Source organism: Pseudophryne corroboree, chromosome 5 (assembly GCF_028390025.1).
Source record: "Pseudophryne corroboree isolate aPseCor3 chromosome 5, aPseCor3.hap2, whole genome shotgun sequence".
Classification (NCBI taxonomy): domain Eukaryota; kingdom Metazoa; phylum Chordata; class Amphibia; order Anura; family Myobatrachidae; genus Pseudophryne; species Pseudophryne corroboree.
Genome location: NC_086448.1, coordinates 630523438 through 630532678, shown reverse-complemented (window position 1 = coordinate 630532678; position 9241 = coordinate 630523438). Strand labels below are relative to the sequence as shown.

Here is a 9241-nt window from a genome sequence, read left to right as displayed (position 1 = left end):
TCCATACAAACCTAACTTCCCCCTCTTTCTTTCCCCTTCCCCTTTTCCCTCCCCCCCAATAGCCCCCCCTTCCCCCCCCCCTTTTTTTTTCCATCTTCATATTAATCACATCTATATAGGCCCCTTTTGTAATATATTATCAGTACTAATACTATTATTATTCACATACCTAATTTCAATTTTTAATTTACTATCTAATTAATTACTCTTTTATACTTATAATCTATATATTTCACCTCTTATATTTTATTTATTATATAGGGTTTTATACAAATTTATTTATTCACATATCCTGCTTATCTTATATATGTACAATGATATGTACATAGTTACCCTCTAAATTGTTAGTGTTTAGAATTTAAATCCCAATTATTTTTAAGTATGCGGCCAATAAATGTGCACCTTTATCAACTATTATTTCTTATATCATAACCATTACTAGCTATTAAACAGGCATACATAATATTATATATAGTATAAATATATATATATATATATATATAATATCACTATTTCTTTCATTGAATAATTATATGTCAATCAGATGGGAGATATATTTGTGTGTAGACTATCACGTTCTCCCTTCACTCTGGCTGATGTCCTTATAATCTCAAGGATAGGTGAAACAAAATGTCTGTCATAACGGAATACCCAATGAGCATCCAGCACTGTCCTTAAATAGGAAACTCATACTGATCACACTACGTTCTGTGATCAAGCTACACTGCGAAACGTACGTCATCTCCCTATGCGATCACGTGGTGCGCACACGTGATCGCACCAACCGGAACTCCAGGACAGTTACCCGGGCAACGACGTCTAGCCGCTGAGAGCCGGGAGGCACACAGCTACTTCACGCTGTGGAGCAGCGGACACTGGCAGCGTTAGGAAATAGCCGACCACCACCTCAAACCTTACCTATTGAAGCCAGCATACGAACTTGGCTTCACCGCACCTCCGGAACCCTGTCACCAACAGGATCTATCAAACGGCAGTTCTCCACAGGCAGCCCCTTGGGATTGGTATCGTATAATACATTAACCATACTTCAAAATTTCCTAACAATTTTTTCTCAGCACAGCCCTAATAGGCTATTAACTCGCCTCAAAATACTTGGATGCTGCCTATATGTATGCATTATACAATGTTCTATATGTCTATCATTGATAGCCTAAGTTTTATAGCCATCTGATTACCATATTGCATACACATTCTTTGACTGCTCCAAAAGGTGCTGGATTTATGTGGTATCTAATAAGGTATTAGGAGCAAACTATTATATTCCTAAATACGGCAGATTATTGCACAAAGAATCCTAAAGAGGTTTTACTAGCTGCATAATTGCAGCAAATTGTTACTCAATCACTATTTCTGTGTGCATTTTTCTCTGCTGTGGTGGCGTGTGTGGTATAAATTATTAGAGGCCACATATACTATATATTGCCTACAGCAACAGGTTTGCTATAATTGTTGCCTGATTATACATTATCATCATATCCCGGGTATGCAAGTGGACGCCCTTGCATAGAATTTTTGCATATGCTAACTGTCGCTAATGTAATTTTGTTTAAATGCACAGTGGATGTCCCTGTGTATTATTATTGCATTTTGATCAATATTGCTACAATTTCATTTTCATGGGCACATACGGCAGATTATTGCACAAAGAATCCTAAAGAGGTTTACTAGCTGCATAATTGCAGCAAATTGTTACTCAATCATTATTTCTGTGTGCATTTTCCTTGCTGTGGTGGCGTGTGTGGTATAAATTATTAGAGGCCACATATACTATATATTGCCTACAGCAACAGGTTTGCTATAATTGTTGCCTGATTATACATCATTATCATATCCCGGGTATGCAAGTAGACACCCTTGCATAGAATCTTTGCATATGATAACTGTCGCTAATATAACCTTGTTTAAATGCACAGTGGATGCCCGTGTATTATTGCATGGTGATCAATATTGCTACAAATTTATTTTCATGGGCACAAGATAATTTCAGATACTGAACATACGACTGATTCAGTTCACCTCTGTTATACAACTCTGGCGATACAGGTATTGGGATTGACTGAACGGGCAGATTAAGAAATTGCGGACATACCCCGCTGGAGATGCCCGATCTCGTCTGATCTTGGAAGCCAAGCAGTGGAGGGCCGGGTCAGTACTCGGATGGGAGACCACCCTGGAACACCCTGCTACTGCAAAATATTCTTCTGCCCGATCTAGAGTGATCCCTAATAATACCAATTGGCATTCGGTTCTGTATGACCTATGATTTAATCCTCTACGACTAATTAATCCTGAATAGGACTGCTGTAGAATAAATGATGGTCATATATTATACAAAGGTGTTACTGTTATCTCAGTAAAACCAACAGCCCAAATATTTGATTTCCGGTTTCTATTGTGGTATTGAAAACCACATTAATTGCACACAATATAGTGTTATATTTTCGCGTAGCTACATTATCTTACGTACAATTTACTCCTACATTCATATTTTAATAATGAATTAATAAAATTATGTCTTATCAGAATTGATTAATACTGTATATATCCAATCCTCTGAATAGAGTGCTCCCACACAAGAGTCTACTTTCCAACTTTTCTTTTTTGTTGGGTTTTCTTTGTTTATACTCTTCTTGACTCTAGGGAGCACCACTGATAGCAACAAATATCTGCAAAAAGGATTTTTCCTATGCATAAAGTTGCTGTATCCATAACGCAATTCAGCGTCATAAATCAGTCTTTCAGAGGGCATTACAACCTTATTGTAAGACTAGTGCGGCCCCAAAAAAAGCTTTTTTCTTTGTCTATATGTTCATTTGCAAACTTCAAACGCTGATTTTTGTGGTGAGGACGTAGAAGAGGTTTTCTTCTGATGACTCTTCCATGAAGACCATATTTGAACAAGTATCTCTTTATAGTGGAATAGTGTACCACAACTCCAGTGTCTGACAGATCTTCCTGGAGGGATCGTGCAGTCAAACGTGGATTTGCTTTTCTCACAATCCTGCGAGCTGTTCCGTCTGATATTTTTCTTGGTCTTCCAGATCTTGCTTTAACTTCCACTGTTCCTGATGACTGCCATTTCTTAATTACATTCTGAACAGAGGATATGGGCATCTGATAACGATTTGCTATCTTCTTATAGCCTTCTCCTGCTTTGTGAGCATCAACTATTCTCAGTTTCAGTGTTCTACACAACTGCTTAGAGGAACCCATGGTGCTGATTGTTGGAGCAAGGTCAGATGAGTCTGGGCTTTTAAAACCTTTGAGATTGACATCACCTGGTCTTTCCAGACGCTGATTGAGAACAATCCATGACACTGCAGGTCTCAGCTGTCCAAAGGGGGCAGTACAAGGTATTAACTCTGCAGGGTGCCCAAACTTTTGCAGACGCCATTTTTTGTTTTCTGTTCTTTTGAAAGTGTAAATGATGGAAATAAAATCAAACTTTTTTTGACATGTTATAAGTATGTCTAATCTGTAGTTTGATGCCTTGTGGAGATTTTGCCATCTTTCCTTGGCTTCTTTTTGCACATTAAAATTAATTTTTGCCTGGGGTGCCCAAACTTTCAAACCCTACTGTGTATATATATATATATATATATATATATATATATATATATATATATATATATATTTTTTTTTTTTTTTTTTTAATATACATATACAAACACACACATATAAATGTATTATATACACATACAATTTGACCTCTGTAAATATAGATATCTATAAATATATACCCATATACACACACCCAGATATATAGATATATAAAACTATATACATATATCCATAGGTGACAGAGGCTCTTATATTGCCCAGCTGTCATGCATATATGCACACATATAACTGACCCCCTCACAGGCTTAAAAGCCTGAGCTGTTTGCTGCCTAAACGCAGCTTAGTTATGGGGCCTCCCTGCGGGCATTCCCCCCCCCCCTCTCTCTGTCTTTCAGCATCGGACCGCGGTAGCTATGAGAGCTGTCCGCGGTCAACTAAGCTGCAGACACCCCCCCCCCCCCACTGTCCCCCCCCCCCCCCTTGAGCTCCGTCTATTCAGCCGATGGGAGCCGGGGAGCGTCGGGAGCAGGGATTGGGGCGCGGCGGGACTCAATCGGCTGGTGCATCAGAGCGGCTTGCCGGAGACTGGGGAGCAGACGAAAGAGCGGGCCGTGGCAGCATCTGTCCGCGGCCAGCTCGCACGCTCCAGCCGTGCCGAGTGAACCGTCGGAGGGTGGCATGTGTGCTGGCCCCGGAGAGGCGGGTAGCGGCGAGCGGCCCTGCTGCAGTGCCGGGGACTGCTCGCTGGCTCCCCCGGCGCTGGGTTGCAGTACTACGGGAGCTGGCGGCTGTGACCAGAGAGCGGGTCAGTCTGTATCCGATCCTTTGCCCACTCCCTCCCCGCTGTTTGCTTAGCACTATGAGTTGAGGGGAGACCGCGCTGCTGTGTGGGGGGAATACACGGTTCTCACCCGATGTGGCAGGCAGCAGGAATTTAAACATTAAGAAATAAATACATTCACATAATGGGCGGCAGTGTGAGCTGACCGCCCAGAAAATAACAATAAAGTAAGTGAGTGAGTGGCGGCAGTGGGAGCTGCCTAACTGCTCAGTACCTGCACCACCCGTGGAGGCCAAGACGGGGCTGCTCTGCTAAGCTCCGTCCTGCTTCCTTGTGCAGCCGGAGGCTGCAATCAGCTCTGCTGATTTTGGTCAATGGCGGGGGGCTCCTCTTATGAGCACCGACAGGCCATCTGCTGCCCTACTGCAGCACCAACGATCCTGGACCCGAGCTTCTCTGATAAGCTGGGTAGGGATAGAGAAGAAAAAATTAAAAAATAAGATTTTAAACCTACCGGTAAATCTATTTCTCCTAGTCCGTAGAGTATGCTGGGGACTCCGTAAGGACCATGGGGTATAGACGGGCTCCGCAGGAGATAGGGCACCTAAAAAGAACTTTGACTATGGGTGTGCACTGGCTCCTCCCTCTATGCCCCTCCTCCAGACCTCAGTTAGAGAACTGTGCCCAGAGGAGATGGACAATACAAGGCAGGATTTAGCAAACCAAGGGCAAGATTCATACCAGCCCACACCAATCATACCATGTAACCTGGAACATACATAACCAGTTAACAGTATGAAGAAACGACAGTAACGGTCCAAGACCGATGTCAACTGTAACATAACCCTTATGTAAGCAACAACTTATATACAAGTCTTGCAGAGTTTCCGCACTGGGACGGGCGCCCAGCATCCTCTACGGACTAGGAGAAATAGATTTACCGGTAGGTTTAAAATCTTATTTTCTCTTACGTCCTAGAGGATGCTGGGGACTCCGTAAGGACCATGGGGTTTATACCAAAGCATCCAATCGGGCGGGAGAGTGCGTATGACTCTGCAGCACCGACTGAGCAAACGCTAGGTCCTCATCAGCCAGGGTATCAAACTTGTAGAATTTAGCAAAAGTGTTTGACCCCGACCAAGTCGCCGCTCGGCAAAGTTGTAATGCCGAGACGCCTCGGGCAGCCGCCCAAGAAGAGCCCACCTTCCTAGTAGAATGGGCATTAACCGAATTTGGTACCGGCAATCCAGCCGTAGAGTGAGCCTGCTGAATCGTATTACAGATCCAGCGAGCAATAGTCTGCTTCGAAGCTGGAGCGCCAATCTTATTGGCCTCATACAGGACAAACAGAACCTCTGTTTTTCCTAATTGTAGCCGTCCTGGCTACATAAACTTTTAAGGCCCTGACTACGTCCAGGGATCTGGAATCCTCCAGGTCACTTGTAGCCACAGGCACCACAATAGGTCGATTCATATGGAACGAAGAAACCACTTTAGGCAAAAATTGCGGACGTGTCCTCAATTCAGCTCGATCCACATGAAAAATCAAGTAGGGGCTCTTGTGTGACAAAGCCGCCAATTCTGACACTCGCCTTGCTGATGCTAAGGCCAACAACATGACCACCTTCCAGGTAAGAAATTTCAACTCAACCTTGTTAAGCGGTTCAAACCAGTGTGATTTTAGGAACTGCAACACCACGTTCGGGTCCCATGGAGGCACAAAAGGGGGATGGATGTGCAGCACTCCCTTTACAAACGTCTGGATTTCTGGAAGAGAAGCCAATTCCTTCTGAAAGAAAATCGAGAGGGCCGAAATCTGTACCTTAACAGAGCCTAATTTCAGGCCCATATCCACTCCTGTCTGTAGGAAGTGGAGAAGACGACCCAGATGAAAATCTTCCGTAGGTGCATTCTTGGTCTCACACCAAGACACATACTTTCGCCAGATTTGGTGATAATGTTTTACCGTCACCTCCTTCCTAGCCTTTATTAAAGTAGGGATGACCTCTTCCGGAATCCCCTTTTTCGCTAGAATTCGGCGTTCAACAGCCATGCTGTCAACCGCCATGCTGTCAAACGTAACTGCGGTAAGTCTTGAAATATACAGGGCCCCTGTTGCAACAGGTCTTCCCTCAGAGGAAGAGGCCAGGGATCTTCTGTGAGTATCTCTTGTAGATACGAGTACCAGGCCCTTCGAGGCCAGTCTGGGACAACGCGTATCGTCTGTACTCTTCTTCGTCTTATGATCCTCAACACTTTTGTGATGAGAGGAAGAGGAGGATACACGTAGACCGATTTGAACACCCACGGTGTTACCAGAGCGTCTACTGCTACTGCGTGAGGGTCCCGAGACCTGGAGCAATACCTCCGAAGTTTTTTGTTGAGGCGTGATGCCATCATGTCTATTTGAGGAGTTCCCCAAAGACGTGTTACGTCTGCAAAGACTTCTTGATGAAGTCCCCAATCTCCTGGATGGAGATCGTGTCTGCTGAGGAAGTCTGCTTCCCAGTTGTCCACTCCCGGAATGAAGACAGCCGACAGAGCGCTTACATGATTTTCCGCCCAGAGAAGGATCCTTGTGGCTTCCGCCATCGCGACTCTGCTTCTTGTCCCGCCTTGGCGGTTCACATGAGCCACTGCTGTGACATTGTCTGATTGAATCAGAACCGGTAGGTTTCGAAGAAAACTCTCCGCTTGTCGAAGGCCGTTGTAAATGGCCCCGAGTTCCAATACATTGATGTGTAGACAGGACTCCTGGTCTGACCAAAGACCCTGAAAATTTTTTCCCTGTGTGACCGCTCCCCATCCTCGGAGGCTCGCGTCCGTGGTAACCAGGATCCAATCCTGAATTCCGAACCTGCGACCCTCCAGGAGGTGAGCACTTTGCAACCACCACAGGAGGGACACTCTGGTCCCTGGGGACAGAGTTATTTTCCGATGTAAGTGCAGATGGGACCCGGACCACTTGTCCAGAAGGTCCCATTGAAAAGTCCTTGCATGGAACCTTCCGAAGGGAATGGCCTCGTAGGCCGCCACCATTTTCCCCAGAACTCAAGTGCATTGGTGAACTGACACCCTTTTCGGTTTTAGCAGGTCTCTGACCATGTTCTGGATATCTTGGGCTCTCTCTATTGGGAGGAAGACCTTCATTTGTTCCGTATCCAGTATCATACCTAGGAACGGTAGTCGAGTTGTCGGAATCAACTGACTTCGGTAGATTTAGAATCCAAACGTGTTGCTGGAGCACTCTCAGAGAGAGCGCCACACTGCTCAGCAATTTCTCCCTTGATCTCGCTTTTATCAGGAGATCGTCCAAGTATGGGATAATTGTGACTCCATGCTTGCGCAGGACCCCCTATTATTTCCGCCATTATCTTGGTGAAAATCCTCGGGGCCGTGGAGAGTCCAAACGGCAACGTCTGAAATTGGTAATGACAATCCTGTACAGCGAATCTCAGGTATTCCTGATGGGGGGTATATATGGGGACATGAAGGTACGCATCCTTTATGTCCAGAGACACCATAAACTCCACCTCCTCCATGTTGGCTATTATCGCTCTGAGAGATTCCATTTTGAATTTGAATCTTTTTATGTACAGGTTTAGGGATTTCAGATTCAAAATAGGTCTGACTGAACCGTCCGCTTTCGGGACCACAAATAGGGTTGAGTAGTAACCTCTTCCCTGCTGGTGCTCTCTTGATTCTCACTTGCTGTATACACAGCGTTTGAATTGCAGCTAACACTATATCCCTTTCCGATGTGGAAGCTGGTAGGGCCGATTTGAAAAATCGGCGCGGCGCGGGGGCACCTCCTCGAATTCCAATTTGCAACCCTGGGAAACTATTTCCAACACCCAGGGATTCAGGTCCGAACTGACCCAGGCCTGAAGACGTGCCCCCACCGGTGCGGACTCCCTCAGGGGAGCCCCAGCGTCATGCTGTGGGTTTTGGAGCAGCCGGGGAGGACTTTTGTTCCTGGGCACCTGCCGAAGCAGGTGCTCTCTTGCCTCTGCCCTTACCTTTGGCGAGGAAAGAGGATCCCCAACCACTTTTGGACTTGTGGGACCGAAAGGACTGCATCTGATAGGGTGTTCCTTTCTTTTGCTGTTGGGGAATATATGGTAAAAAATTTGATTTACCTGCTGTAGCTGTGGAAACCAGGTCCGTCAGCCCATCCCCAAACAATACATCACCCTTGTAGGGTAGTACTTCCATATGTTTTTTGGAATCCGCATCACCCGTCCATTGGCGAGTCCATAAGGATCTTCTCGCTGAGATAGACATGGCATTGGCCCTAGAAGCTAGCAATCCAATGTCCCTTTGAGCATCCCTCATAAATAAGACTGCGTCTTTAATATGGGCTAGAGTTAAGAATATAGTATCCTTATCCATATTATCAAATTGATCTGTCAGCTCATCTGTCCAAGCTGCAATTGCGCTACACACCCATGCCGACGAAAATGGCGCTGGTTAGTGCTGAGGATCAAGCCCCGCCCACCCGACGGCGGGCTTCGGCCTTAGTGATTTTTAATAAAAATGGCGGGGGATCATAGATTTACTGCCTCCGCAGACTAATCAATCTGCATTTGCCCAAATGTGAGGTTTATTGCTGCCCAGGGCGCCCCCCCTGCGCCCTGCACCCTTCAGTGCTGCTCTGTGTGTTTGTGACTGGGAGCAATGGCGCGCAGCTTACTGCTGCGCACCTTACCTCATGAAGATCTGATGTCTTCTGCCGCCTAAGATGTCTTCTGCCTTCTCATCCGGCTTCTATCTTCGGCATCTGTGAGGAGGACGGCGGCGCGGCTCTGGGACGAACCCCAGGTGAGACCTGTGTTCCGACGCCCTCTGGAGCTAATGGTGTCCAGTAGCCTTAGAAGC

The 9241-nt window shown here is 45.6% G+C and overlaps 1 pseudogene; it reads left to right on the top strand.

Moving 5' to 3' along the window:
- The first annotated feature begins 2096 nt into the window (after positions 1–2096).
- On the top strand, positions 2097–2216 carry LOC134930501 (5S ribosomal RNA; annotated as a pseudogene).
- The last annotated feature ends 7025 nt before the right edge of the window (positions 2217–9241 follow it).